Here is a 10,202-nt window from a genome sequence, read left to right on the forward strand (position 1 = left end):
TTTAGGTAAAAAGGTTTTGTGCATCATTTATCAGATTTGTTATTATGAATTTGGTGGTCTTGATGCTAATAAATCATATTTTTAATGTCTATGCTTTTTTGCTTGTATTATAGAAATACATTGTATTACAGAATACATTGTATTATTATACATTGTATTTATAGAAATACAATGATTTTTATAATTGACTTTATATCCAGCAGCTTAAATAAATTCATGCATTAATTCTAATAGTTTAACCATAGAGCCTTTATCTGCTGTGTAAATAATCATGCCACCATGGATAACAGGAGTTGTGTTTCTTCCTTTCCAATCATTGTTATGGACTGAATTATGTCCTTCCAAAATTCACATGCTGAGGAGGCCACTGAGAAGAATAGAGGGGGTCTGCTGGAAGCCGTGTGGCAGAACTGGGATGTTCCGGACGGAGGGCCTTTCACCCAAGCTGGACCCCGAGGAGATGAAATGAAAGATGCACAAGGATGTGATCTCGTCCAGATGCAAATTCCTCACCTGTGTGGCCCTGCTGCAAGTCACTCCTGTTATTGGACAGCGTGTGAAGAGTGGGCATCACGGGTAAATGCATGATGCAAAGAGCCTGGCTACAGTCTCTGCTCCTATCTGTGAATGAATGGGCCCAGAAGGAGGTAAGAGACTATTTGAACGGATATAAAACTTCTATTTGTTAAGAACAAGTTTGGCTCTGGTAATTGAACTTTACAACTAAAAGATAAAACAATTTGGGAAGTGTCAAGAGTCATTTTATGGTCAAGGTACTCCATCATGGCTGTGATATTCAGCCTCTGTGGAAGCTGGTGCAATCATACATGATGTCAAACTCCATTTTCTAGCAAGTATTAATCATAACGGAATGATATCTGCAATGGCACTGTCTTGTGAGTCACTTCTGTGTGCTTTTTCACTTCTGTCTGGAGTATATTTGTTGAAGAGTTCCTTTCCATTAGTTATGTTTTATGGCAGCCAGTGCCCAACCATGTCATTTAAGCACAAAATCATTTGTCTATATTTTTAATAAATGTACCAACTAAGAAAAATAGGGCTTTTGTTTTTCTTAACCCACTTTTTGCTGCAAACCAACCATCACTGGTGAGACTACTATAATCTTGTGATTATTACAAACTGCAGTAAATTGAGTTTGTCTTGTTTTGGACTGGAAAAAAAATTTTTTTATAAGCTGAAATCCTAACCACAAATACCTCAGAATGTGACTATATTTGGAGACAGGGCCTTTCAAGAGATAATTAAGTTAAAATGAGTAGTGCTGGAGAAGATTCCTGATAGTCCCTTGGACAGCAAGGAGATCAACCAGCCAATCCAAATGAAATCAACTCTGAATATTCACTGGAAGGACTGATGCTAGAAGCTGAAGCTCCAATACTTTGGCCACCTGATGCGAAGAGCCAACTTGTTGGAAAAGACCCTGATGCTGGGAAAGACTGAGGGCAGGAGGAGAAGCGGGTGACAGAGGATGAGATGGTTGAATGGCATCACTGACCCAAGGGACATGAGTTTGAACAAACTCAGGGAGACAGTGAAGGACAGAGAAGCCTGGCATGTTGCAGTCCATAGGGTGACAAAGAGTTGGACACAAGTTAGCTATTGAACAACAACAAAAGGGTGGACCCTTATTCTGAATGACTACTTATTAGAAGAGCTTAGAATACATGTAGAGAGGAAAAATTATGTGGAGACAGGGAGAAGATGGATGTCTACAAGCCAACTCTGCGAACACCTTGATCTTAGACTTCTAACCTCCATAAAAGCCACCCATGGAAAGCAAATAAGCACGTTGTGCTGTAATACAATAGTTTTAAGTGAATGTATTAGGTTGTGAAATCATCACTACAATCTAGTTTTAGAACATTTCCATCACCCTAACAAGTTCCCTGGTGCCTGTTGACAGTCAAACCCCACTCCCACACCCAGTCTCAGGTAACCGCTAATTGTCAAACCTATAGATTCTCCTCTTTTGAACATTTTATATAAGTGGAATCATGCAATACATAGCCTTTGGCATCTTACCTTTTTAACTTAGCATAACGTTTTTTGATATAATGTTCCTCAGTGCTATATGTGTTGTTTTCTAGTCACTAAGTCATGTCCGGCTCTTTGTTACCCCATGGACTGTAGCCCGCCAGGCTCCTCTGTCCATGGGATTTCCCAGATAAGAATACTGAAGTGGATTGCCATTTCCTTCTCCAGGGGACCTTCCCGAGCCAGGGATCAAACCCAAGTTTCCTGCATTGGCAGTCGAAATTTTTTACCACTGAGTCATCAAGGAAGTCCCCCTATACCAGGTAACAGTAGTTTATTCCTTTTTATTACTGAATTGCCTTTCATTGTATGGATATATTAAATTTCCAGCAGGCACATGGAAAGATGCTTCACATCACTAATCATCAAAGAAATTAAAATCAAATGAGTTATCACTTCACATTTGTCAGAATGACTATCATCAAAAAGACCACAAATAACAAATGTTAGAGAGGATGTGGAGAAAAGGAACCCTTATATACTGTTGGTAAGAATGTAAATTGGTATAGTCACTGCGGAAAACAGTATGGTGATTCCTCAAAAAACTGAAAGTAAAATTACCATCAGTTCAGTTCAGTTCAGTTCATTTCAGTCACTCAGTCGTGTCCGACTCTCTGCAACCCCATGAATCGCAGCATGCCAGACCTCCCTGTCCATCACCAACTCCCAGAGTTCACCCAAACTCACATCCATCGAGTCAGTGATGCCATCCAGCCATCTCATCCTCGGTAGTCCCCTTCTCCTCCTGCCCTCAATCCCTCCCAGCATCAGAATCTTTTCCAATTTGAGTCAACTCTTTGCATGAGGTGGCCAAAGTATTGGAGTTTCAGCTTTACCATCAGTCCTTCCAAAGAACACCCAGGACTGATCTCCTTTAGAATGGACTGGTTGGATCTCCTTGCAGCCCAAGGGACTCTCAAGAGTCTTCTCCAACACCATAGTTCAAAAGCATCAATTCTTTGGCGCTCAGCTTTCTTCACAGTCCAACTCTCACATCCATAAACGACCACTGGAAAAACCATAGCCTTGACTAGACGGACCTTAGTCGGCAAAGTAATGTCTCTGGCTTTTCAATATGCTATCTGTGTTGGTCATAACTTTCCCTCCAAGGAGTAAGCGTCTTTTAATTTCATGGCTGCAATCACCATCTGCAGTGATTTTGGAGCTCCAAAAAATAAAGTCTGACACTGTTTCCACTGTTTCCCCATCTATTTCCCATGAAGTGAATTACCATATGATCCAGCAATTCCACTCCAGGTTATATATCCAGAGAAAATGGAAACATGAATTCTAAAAGATACATGCGCCCCAGTGTGTATGGCAGCACTATTTACAATAGCCAAGAAATGGAAGCCACCTAAGTGTCCACCAGCAGGTGAATGGATAAAGATTTGATATATAGATATAGATGTACTGGAATACTATTCAGCCCTAAGAAAGAATGAAATTTTGCCATTTGCAACATGGATGGACTTGGAGGGTGTTAAGTGTAATCAGATGGAGAAAGACAAACACTACATGATATCAGTTATATGTGGAATCTTAAAAAAAAATCTAATGAATATAACAAAAAAGAAATAGACTCAGAGATATAGAGAACAAACCAATGGTTATCAGCAGGGCAAGAGAAGGGTGAGGGACAACACAGGGATGGGGATTCAGAGGCACAAACACTATGCATAAAATAAACAAGCCACAAGGATGTATTATATACAGCACAGGGATCATAGCCAATATTGTATGATAACCATAAATGAAATATAACTTTAAAAACTATGACTCAGTATTATTATATACCTGAAACCCTTATATAATATTGTGCATCAGCTAATACCTCAACTGAAAAAACACTATATTACCATTCAGTGTAAGTGCACATTTGCTTACAGTGGGTGACTTTATACCTCAATAATACTGTAAGAAGAATAATACAATAATACTGAAGAAGGCTGAGCACCGAAGAATTGATGCTTTTGAACTGTGGTGTTGGAGAAGACTCTTGAGAGTTGCTTGGACTGCAAGGAGATCCAACCAGTCCATTCTGAAGGAGATCAACCCTGGGATTTCTTTGGAAGGAATGATGATAAAACTGAAGCTCCAGTACTTTGGCCACCTCATGCGAAGAGTTGACTCATTGGAAAAGACTCTGATGCTGGGAGGGATTGGGGGCAGGAGAAGAAGGGGACGACCGAGGATGAGATGGCTGGATGGCATCACAGACTCGATGGACGTGGGTCTGAGTGAACTCCGGGAGATGGTGATGGACAGGGAGGCCTGGCGTGCTGCGATTCATGGGATCACAAAGAGTCGGACACGACTGAGCGACTGAACTGAACTGAATACTGTAAGAAAAATAACCAACACAGGATTAGAGGTAGGGACATACAGTTAAAATAAGGTAGATGATGGGTAATGGTGTTTCATTATGCTATTCCTTCTACTTTTAAGTATGTCTGAAATTTTTATAAGTTAAAGCATTAATAAGGGTAATGAGAGATTAAACTAAAATTTCTTTATAAAGACATACTTTATTAAATACTTAATATAGCTCAATTGTTATACCTATATTTACTTTTCAAGCCATTCCATTAAATGTGGGAATATTTAAGAGAAACTTGGCCAAGGAGATGCAAATGACCAACATGTTAGCCAGATCTGTATTTATATGTTGCATCCAACATCCTTAACTGACTTCATAGAACTCAAAAATCATGTCAAGAAACCATGAAGCTTAAAAAGACTTAGAGAAGTCACCATATGGCCTCTGTTTCTTAGAAAGTTTCACACAATAACGTTATCTTTTTAAGTATTCAGAGATGCACATAGAAGAGCTATTCAAGATCCTTTTGGTATTTTATTAATTGTTGTTATTGTTGTTTAGTCACTAAATCACATCAGACTCTTTGTGACCCCATGGCCTGTAGCCCACCAGGCTCCTCTGTCCATGGAATTCTCCAGGCAAGAATACTGAAGTGGGTTGCCCTTTCCTCCTCTAGGGGATCTTCCCAACCCAGGGATTGAACCTGTGTCTCCTCCATTGGCAGGCGGATTCTTTACCACTGAGCCACCAAGGAAGCATTTTATTAATAGGTCAACACCATCCAGCTGTGTTAATAAATACCTTGCTTTAATCTACTGACAGCCAAGTCAACAGGACTAAGTTGTGCACCCATTATATGCCTGGCTTTCAACAAAGAGAAGAGGCTCGTACAGGAAAATTACTGAGAAATTAAACACATGTATTATTAGAGAGTTTTTTAGAGACTTTTTTCTGAAGGTATTATGATACTGGATTGGCTCATGGGGCAAATGTACCTGAACCAGTGGTTGATAAGTGGAGAAAGGGATTTATTTTATTTATCTGAAGGGTTTGTCCTGGAATAGTTGGCAGTAAGATAGCACCATCTGTTGGAAAGATGCTATGTCAATCATCAGTTAAGCATTTTTGATACATGAAAAAAATGTTTGTCTTTCCAAAGTGCTTGATAAAGAACTATATTAGGATTAGAAGCCACAAGTTCAGTGGAACAAGAAATAAATTGCGTTTATATATCACATCCCCCATGGAAACAGTCTACTTGTGTAAGCTGGGCTGTTAAACATACACAAAATATAAATACATATTAATTTTATACATAAATAATTATATATAATTCATGTATTGTTTATATACAATATACAAAGTCTTCATTAATTGTTGTAGCCTTGTAGATCTCTTTGAAAGTTACCACCTTTACTTCCTCCCACTTCTTTAAACTCTTAAACAATTCCACTTGTCACACAGAATCTGTTCCCCTGACTTCTCAGAAATTTCTGATTTAGATAATTCCTACAAACCATGACCAGATTTGAAGGGACTCAATATTATTTTGCACAGTATATTAAAACCCTCTTTCCAAAACAAACAAATTAAAACATAAATAGACACTTCCATTGCAATACCAGTTGTTAGGAAAGATGATATATTTATTTTGTATTTTGAACAAAATTCCTGGGCTATTACAATGCATCAACATCTAAATACCAGAGTACCTGATCTTCCCACTTGAGTTCCGTAAGTAAAAGAAGGAAAGAAAATGCATTATCACTAGTCACAATGATCTAGAAGTCCATCTTCTAGATCCAAATTCTCTCCTCAATCTTTCAAGGTCCCTGAAAACTCAGTGCTTCTAAACTCACTTTCTATGATAAAGATAGATAAATCTTGGGTAGTTCCAACCGGAAAGTTCTCCAGTCATTTTCTGAATGATATTAACTATTATGCAAAAAAAACCTAGTAGCTTCTGTCCTTCAAATTCATGATTCCTAAGCTTATAATTAGTTTTTATAGGAAATGTTGTAGATGAGTCAAAGTACATTTTCTACAAAAAGTTCAGGCATCTTTCATATCGTAGAAACACTGTATGAAATCTTACAGAGACTATTTATAGTTTCTGGATCCAATTTGCTAACCATTCTCTAACTGCTTGCAGTTGTGAGCTTTCAGATGCTTGTAGATTCCTCTGCGCACTTATCCACTTGATCCAGCTTAGGAAAAACCAGCTTGAAAGGGTCAAGGAAGAGTTGTCATGGGGTGTAATTTAGCATGATCTAAAAATGGAGAGCTGGGGTGGGGTGTCTTGTGATAATAGGAAAGACACAAAAATGAATGTAGAGTAACCAACTCTTGCAAGAAAATCCTAACTCTAATCAGCGATGCCAACGATCTAGAGCATAGAGCGTTCTCCCTTTGCTTGACAGATATTCCTACTCAGTAAGAACTGAGCCTTAATCTGACCTGAGAATCCAGTTCAACAAGTGCTAAAGAACTGGTGTGTCCAAAGTGGACAGACAAGGTGGTTTTTAATGGGGGAGGAAGAAAATATCAGATTGCTTATTTCTAGTTTTAATTTCTATTTTGCAAATGATTTTCAGTTTATGCAATAGGTAGTGTATGTGTTTAGTTGCTCAGTTGTGTCTGATTCTTTGCCCACCAGGGTCCTCTGTCCATGGAATTCTCCAGGCAAGAATATTGGAGTGGGTTGCCATTCCCCTCTCCCAGAGCTCTTCCCAACCCAAGAATCAAACCCCTCTGCATTGCAGGCAGATTCTTTACCATCTGAGTAACCACGGAATAATTAAATATATATTGCCATTTCTTACTCCAGGGGATCTTCCTGACTCAGGGATTGAACCCATGTCTCTTGAGTCTCCTGCATTGACAGGCAGATTCTTTCCAACTGCACCGCCTGGGAAGCCTATAGGGATGTGAAAGTAAGTAAGTTATATGTTTTACCAATAGAAGTAAGAAATCAAAGAAGTTTCGAGTCTGCTATTTTCAGGTGCCATAACCAATAAATTGAAATATTTATAGAAGAAAAATCTAGTTGCCATCACTACTCTAGAATCTCCCTAATATACTACCGTATGTTCTACACACAAAACAAACAAACAAACAAAAAATATGGCTTACTACTTTACTTCCTGATTTATAAAGAGCTTCCTTTCCCCTAAGCTCATGACCAACATGTAACAGCTATGTTAAAATTCCGTTTTTCTCCCAACCTTGAACCACACTTCTCATTTAGTTCCTATAGCTATGAACAAGCATCTTGGAATAGTTCATTTTTCAGATAGTTGTATCCTCAACATCACTAGGAAAACAGATGTGATTTACCAGGGTCGCATCTGTTTATCTGTGGAGTGTGATAGTCATTGGCGCTATTTACCAGTATTTCCAGTTCTCTGCCTTCTGGGCACAGGGCAGGACTGGACTTTCTGTTCTCGGCAAGGGTGGAGCCACACCACTGATCTGGCCAGTGGACTATGAGCAATGTCACTTTTCTAGAGCACTTGACTTTCAGTGTGAGATTTCCTGCGTTCTCTCTTTACCCTTCGCCCGCCCGCCCCCCCTGTCACAGTGACCTTCTCCATCAGCGTGAATATTTAAAGGACCACTGGAAGCAAAGTCCCTCCGCCAACCTACTAGAACATGAAACATGGGTGAGAAAGAAACCTTTGCTGTTTTCAGCCACTGAGATTCAGGGGTTGATTGTTACCAGAGCATGAGCTGGTCTGCCCCCATGACAGCCTCAGAGATACCTGAAATTCCACTCAAAACCCAACAAGCCATAACTCAAAGTTTTGGTTAATAAGCTATTGTATATTACAAGAGATCTAGTCTTAATGTAAAAACTACAGGAGGTTCTTTATCAATAAATCCCCAAAGAGACAAGTGGGTCCTACCTCTTCCTGTGGTTTGAAGGGAATGTCTCCCTTTCAAATTGCAAACGGGAGTCTTTGGTAGCAGGTGCCAGGTTGGTCAGCTCAGAGAGCAGAAAAGCAGGAAACTGTCCTGTTTGACCCCAACTTGGAATTTTCAACCTTGAGACCTCATGTCTCAAGGTGAGAGCAGATAAAATTTGCAGAATTTGCAGAACTGGTTTTTCTTTCTTATTTTTCCTTGATGATTAAAAGAGAATTAATCTGACGAAATCAATTCCTCCCCCCAAAGCCCATCTCTATTTCACAGGGGATTAATGTCTAAACACACTCTTGGAAGTCCCTTGGACGGCAAGGAGATCAAATCAGTCAATCCTGAAGGAAATCAGTCCTGAATAATTGAAAGGACTGATGCTGAAGCTGAAGCTCCAGTATTTTGGCCACCTGATGCAAAGAGCTGACTCACTGGAAAAGACCCTGATGCTGGGAAAGATTAAAGGCAGGAGGAGAAGGGGCTGACAGAGGATGAGATGGTTAGATGGCATCACTGACTCAATGGGCATGAGTTTGAGCAAACTCCAGGAGATAGTGAAGGACAGGGAAGTCTGTTGTGCTGCAGTCCATGGGGTTGCAAAGAGTTGGACATGACTGAGTAAGTGAACAACAGATATTGTCATATGGACTTTTCTGGTGGCTCAGCAGTAAAGAATCCACCAGCCAATGCAGGGACATGAGTTTGGTCTCTGGGTCAGGAAGTTCTCCAGGAGAAGGAAATGGCAACCCACTCCAGTACTCTTGCCTGGAGAATTCCATGGACAGAGGAGCCTGGTGGGTTGCAAAGCCACAAGGTTGCAAAGAGTCAGACATGGCTTAGAGACTAAACAACACTGCATATTCTCACAGTCTTTTATTTTCATCCTAGGTCACTATGTTTTTTTTTCACCCCAGGAGAAGAGGAAAGAAGAGATCTGCGCTAGGCTTTTCCCCAGAGTCTCACTTAGACATAGGCGGTAGAACGGCACGGTGGGTGAGGACTGAGGTCAGCGCCTACATGTTCGGGTCATAGCTCTGTCACTAAACAGCTGTGTGGGCTCAGAAGCTCACATGTGTCTGACTCTTTGCGACCCCAGGGACTACACCCCGCCAGGCCCTTCTGTCCATGGGATCCTCCAGGCAAGAACACTGGAGTGGGTTGCCATTTCCTTCTCCAGGAGATCTTCCCAACCCAGAGATCAAACCCACATCACTTATGCCTCCAGCATTGGCAGGTGTATTTTTTACTACAAGCACCACCTGGGAAGCCCAACCAGCTATATGACTGCTGAAGTTTCTCAACCTCTATCAGACCATCAAAAGCCACTCTTAAAAATATCTTTGCCTCGCTTTGAGACTTGTCAGTTTCTAAAGAGACTTTATATCTGAAAACAAACAGTTGAGCTACATTATTGAAAGGATCGTTTGTTTGTGGATATTTACTTTGTATCAACACAGATTTACCATCTTCTCTTAACATTTTAAGTGAAACTGTTTCTGACACTGCCCTATGGATGCTAATGCTGTATTTCTCCTTTCTAACTCTTCTCATTTCTGTCTACAGGGCCAGACACTCTGGTTTATCCCCTAAGCAGGAGAGGTCAGGTCAAGGCAAAATGGAAAGCTTCAAGCTCTCGGCTCCCACCATCTCCCTCTTCTTCTGGGCGCCTTCCTCTGTGCTCTGCTGTGCTTAGTCACTTCAGTTTGTCTGACTCTTTGAGACCCCATGGACTGAAGCCCACCAGGCTCCTCCGTCCATGGAATTCTCCAGGGAAGAATACTGGTTGCCATGCCCTCCTCCAGGGAATCTTCCCATCCCAGGGATCGAACCCAGGTCTCCCACATTGCAGATGGAGTCTTTATTGTCTGAGCCACTGGGGAAGCCAAAGAATACTGGAGTGGGTAGCCTACCC

General features: G+C 40.7%; 1 pseudogene; it reads left to right on the forward strand.

Annotated features, from left to right (window-relative positions):
- The first annotated feature begins 415 nt into the window (after positions 1-415).
- LOC114116162 (mitochondrial import receptor subunit TOM5 homolog) lies at positions 416-9,983 on the forward strand (annotated as a pseudogene).
- The last annotated feature ends 219 nt before the right edge of the window (positions 9,984-10,202 follow it).

This window comes from Ovis aries, chromosome 8, assembly GCF_016772045.2.
Source record: "Ovis aries strain OAR_USU_Benz2616 breed Rambouillet chromosome 8, ARS-UI_Ramb_v3.0, whole genome shotgun sequence".
Taxonomy (NCBI): Eukaryota; Metazoa; Chordata; class Mammalia; order Artiodactyla; family Bovidae; genus Ovis; species Ovis aries.